General features: G+C 36.9%; 1 non-coding gene across 1 annotated transcript; it reads left to right on the top strand.

Annotated features, from left to right (window-relative positions):
• The first annotated feature begins 1,830 nt into the window (after window positions 1-1,830).
• Window positions 1,831-1,902, top strand: Trnaa-agc. Its single transcript has one exon. It is a non-coding gene; the product is annotated as a tRNA-Ala (tRNA).
• The last annotated feature ends 3,137 nt before the right edge of the window (window positions 1,903-5,039 follow it).

Below are 5,039 nucleotides of genomic sequence, written 5' to 3'. Positions count from 1 at the left end.
TATCTACTTGATGGGTTAAAGTCTCCTGGCAAAATTATTTTCTTTCCCTGAATGTTACACAAGTTTTCTTTTTCTTTCTTTCTACTTTTTTTCTTCTTCAAAGAAATGTTTTTCAGCCTTAAAGCAGAAGGTTCATATTATTTTATGCTTATTATCATTTTTCTGTTTTTCCTCTTCCCAACCCCTCTTTTAAGAATTATACTTTGATATTAAAACTATAAGCCTATTGGTCTTACTTTTGTATTTGGTAGGTGTACTTTCAGTCTCTTCCATTATTTTTTTTTCTATTTTCATATTGTGTCTCTTGTAAATAGCCCAAAGTTGAATTTCATTTTAAATCTAATCTAAGGCTCATTTTATATAAGAGATCACAATCCAGATGGTGCTCACATGGCCCTTATAACACACTGAAACACAGCACAGCATATTATCAGGATAAAACTGCAGGCCACTCTTTCATTTTGGGTTCCAATTCCAGACAAGGAACAAAAAGGACAGTGTGGAATCAGAATCGGGTGACCATGCCATCGGCCACCAGCCACGCTTCTCTGAGGCCTTTTGCTATTTCTCAGGGCTTTGCCTCCTACCTATCCCAACTGATGGTCGTGACTGCCAGTACCTTTCTTACCACCTGGACCCCAAACTTCCTTTCCTATATGCTACCCATTGTTTCAGACCATGCACTCCTTTCTCCTCTCTTCTGAATCAAAACTACTCTGAAGTGGTCTTGAAAGACTAAGTTCTCACTGATGGGTCAATTATGCCAGTACCCACTTCACCTTCCTCTGTATCAGGTTGCTGAGTACCTGGAGTATTCCAAGCTGTATGGGACAAGATATTCAATCAAAGGTTGTTTTCTTTATTTGTGTGTGTGTGCTGGGGATCAAACCCAGGGTCTTGTGCATGCAAGGTAAGCACTCTATCAACTGAGCTATATCCCCAGCCCCAGTCAAAACTTCTTTACACTAGAAAGAGGAGGAAACTGACCCATAATATTGAGGATTGAGACTCTTCAGAAGGACCTCAGAAAATATCATTCTGAATCCCAGCCCCCATTTCTTTTCTTGACAGTGACCCCCAAAATGCTGTTCTATTAGGCATCTGGCCTATTCTTCTGTTTCTAAAGCAGATTGAAAACTTGGGCAGATTTACTGCTACTGTCCCATCCCAGGGTTCAGCTCAAGGAAGCATTTGTCCATTGGCTGCTGACCTCTCCCAGTAACTGAAGCCTCAGAGTCCCCATCTTACCACCTGTGCTGCTGATCCCAAGGATGTCACTGTGGACTGCAAGCTCTGGATTCATCCCAAATTCAGTTTCAAATCCACACCTTGCCATCTGTGAATCCTGGGACATTGGGCACTTACTTAAAAACTCTAAGTCTCAGTTTCATCATCCATAAATTTAAAGTGTGTGCCCCATTTTATCCTCATAAGGTAAAATGAATGGATCTAGAAGCTAAACATCATGCCTGACTCTATGTTGACTGAGTCACTGGAACTAAATGATCTTCAAGTTTTTTACAGTGAGCAACGAACTTTGGGATCTAAATAAAACTTCACACAGGGGATAGCTAAGTGAACATGGATTTTAATTTTTCAACTAAAACTACGTCAGTTAAAAAGATATTTCAAACGTTGAAGCATTATATTACACAGCAGAGAACAACAAATAGAAAGAATCAACTAAGAAATTGCAAAATATGACTGAGTGGGGGAGATTATGTTCACTATAAAGGTTATTGGTTGAAGATTTGTTTCTAAAACCAGACCTTAAAAAGAAAGAAATACTTCAGTGAGTTTAAAGTAGTTTAATAAAATGAGAGTGTGGCTGGGAATGTGGCTTAGTGGTAGAGTGCTTGCCTAGCATGTGCAAAGCCCTGGGTTCAATCCCCAGCATTGCCAAAAAAAAAAAAAAAAGCAAAAGGGAAAGAAATCAAGAAAGGAAGAAAAGAAAGAGAAATAAAGCCAGTATACATGAGTTTTTAGGAAATTCCATCAGGACAAGGCAGAGAGCATTTGAGAGGAAAGGAAGTTTCTAGGAATTTCATAGTAGAATATGCTAAATGCATGGAAAATTACTGAAGCCAGAAGAGTGGCAGGACTGTCCTTACAGAGCAGTCCCACAAAGCTGCCAGTAAGAGAAGTGTGATTCCCAAAGGGCATGTCCACTTCTGAAATGCAATTAGAAACACCAGCATGACAGATTTTTCCCCAACAATTTGATCTATTTCTCACTCTATAGCTCAATTGAAGCACTTCCTCTGAATCCAAACTTTTTATCAAAACAAAATTATGTGTTAGATGGCTTAGTCTAATCTTACGTTCAAATCAATAAGCAACAAACAAGATTTCATAGTGGAAGCTACTTTATTCACTTGTCATTGGCCACTTGCCCAGGGTATGAGGAATAGGAACGGGAAGAAGCAGTTTATTTCTCAATGCCTGCACTATTTTGTGCTGATCTTTGGATCATCCCAGTTTTCAAAGTTGTGTCACTTAGAAAGCATCATCCTATCTCATTGGCTCAAATTAAGAGCCTTAGGTAACAATGAAATGACAGCTGTCATTCAAGTGCTTTGCAAGTTATAATGAGTAGACATATTAAATAATGTATCAAAGGACTCTGTCTTTTATGACTATAAAAATAGGAGAAGATAACTGCTTCAGTGTTCATAAGATTGCATGAGTGATAAGTCAGAATGCATCATCTCTGTGTCCAGCCTCAACCCCCACCAAGTTTAGTGTTATTCTAATTTCTAATGCTAGAGTGGTGTGGATGCTTTGTAATGGGTGCTGGGTTTTTTTCCCCCCTCCCCAACGTTTTCTTGCCAAGTGTATCATTATGAGATTCTGCAGTAACAAGCATTCTTCTGTTCAAATTTATATCAATTAGTTTAGGACAGTAATTCAATTGGACGACCCACTGGATTTTGAAAGACTTGAGACCATGTCAAAGTGATGACCTTTTTCCTTCTCTCTCAGCCAAAAGCAATTTTTTAACAAGGAGCCCTGGAAAGAAATGCTGGTTTAATAATTAGTTATTGATCATGACCAATGCCATGGTGAACACCATTGGATTAGTCAGGGACCAGCAAATCAGGACATGGATGTTTCCCTTGTCAAGATATGGAGAGGTAGCAAAGATTGACAAAATAAAATATCAAAAAGAGCTTAATTAGGTATGTTCTCATCTTTCACAGGATTCTTTTCATTTCAAAAGAAGTAAACTTTAACCTGGGTAGATTCAAAACCAAATTACCTGAAACAGTTGTATTAATACAAAGAAAGAGAACAGTATGCCCCCATTTTAAAAACACTATAAAAAACCAGATATTAGTTAAACAGACTAAAAAAAAACACTAAAATTGCTTTGAAACAACACCCTGCAAAGTTATTTTGATGAATTAACCCTGCTTTGGCCAGCATTTTTGCTTCACCAAGATACCATTAACCCCTATGCCCTGAAATGCCCATTAGAAACAATTTGGAGACATACAGTAGGAGACCATAACAATTACAGACAGTAGCTTTAAAAGTATAATTGACTTTTGTGAGTGCTAATTTAGGCATCACTTTAAGGCTGCATAAAAATCTCCACATATGAGCCACTTAATGGAAGGAGAAACTTCAAAGAGTGATTTGATTTTACTTTGAAGGAAAAAAAAATGTTTGTATTAGTTCTCTGATTTCTTCCTATGATAGAGAAAAATACTGAAAATGAAAAGCAAAGTGACAACTGAGTCTCAACTTATTAAGTCAACTTAATTTGAGTAGCAGTATGCTTAAGCTGGTTTGAAGGTGGGTTTGCCCAGTCCTTATCACTGACAAGTAAAGGTGGAGGTCTTGCTAGGCTCCACAGTGAATGAGGAATTTTTCAGATGACATTACCCACATTCATGATAAAGTTGTTATAGTATAGAAATATTGTTAAAAATAACATCATTTTATGGGCTGGGGATATAGCTCAGCTGGTAGAGTGCTTGCCTCACATACACAAGGCTTGCCTCACATACACAAGGTTCAATCCCCAGCACCGCAAAAAAAAAATCATTTTAGAAATGAATATATGGAAACAGAGCACTCCATTCTAGCCCCATGGTTTTATCTTCTCAGGGATCATCTTTTCTGTAAGAAAAGATGTAAGCAAATTTTGCATCCAATTTCAAAATGGATGGTTTCTAAGAATAAAATCATACCCAAATGTTTTTGCCATTTTGGGTCAATGCAAGAAAGAGATATACAAGAATTCAGCTTGTATCACAAAATTCAGTTCTTTCCCTACTACAAAACATGCTCAAATCAAATCTGATCAATGCTTTGATTGAGATATCACACATACAAAAAAAAAAAAAAAAAGAAAGAAAGAAATAGACCAGATCTCTAAGATTCTTCATAATATTGATTCAAGATCACATGGCTTCTAGTTGACTTCAGATTCTTTGACATAAAAATGGTATTTCTTCAAATATGACAATAACTTGGAATTCTTTAGAGATGAACAAACTACCTGGATGAACAAACTACCTTAGAGGCTAAAAAAAATTGTTGCTCATTTAGAGGCTGAAATATATTACAATATTTATTAATTATACGTTTCTTGAGAAAATCAGCTCAGCACATTTTATGCATATGTAAGAGATAAAAATAAACAACAACAAAAATGACTGCATGTAATGAGTTCTAGGCTTCAATCAAAGTGAATGTTTTTGTCTTGGCTTGACCAATGATGAGCTGGCTAACTTTGGACAAAACACATGAATTCTATGGCCTTTGTTCTCAGCTACAAAATGAGCAGGTGTCTAAATCTTCACTATTCATAGAGTGCTCCATATCCCAGCAGCATCAACATTGCCTTGGAGCTGGTTAAAAATGCAGAATCTTGGACTCTTATTCAGACCTATTGGATCAGAATTTGCATAATAACAAGATGTCCAGGAGGAAAGCACTGGTTTACAAAACCTTTAAGATCATTTTCAATACTGTTATGAGGGAAGAAACAAAGTTCTTAAGTTTCAAAGAACAACCCAACACTTCTGTGT

Source organism: Marmota marmota, unplaced genomic scaffold (genome assembly GCF_001458135.2).
Source record: "Marmota marmota marmota unplaced genomic scaffold, marMar, whole genome shotgun sequence".
NCBI classification, from domain to species: domain Eukaryota; kingdom Metazoa; phylum Chordata; class Mammalia; order Rodentia; family Sciuridae; genus Marmota; species Marmota marmota.
This window is presented reverse-complemented; position numbering and strand designations above follow the sequence as displayed.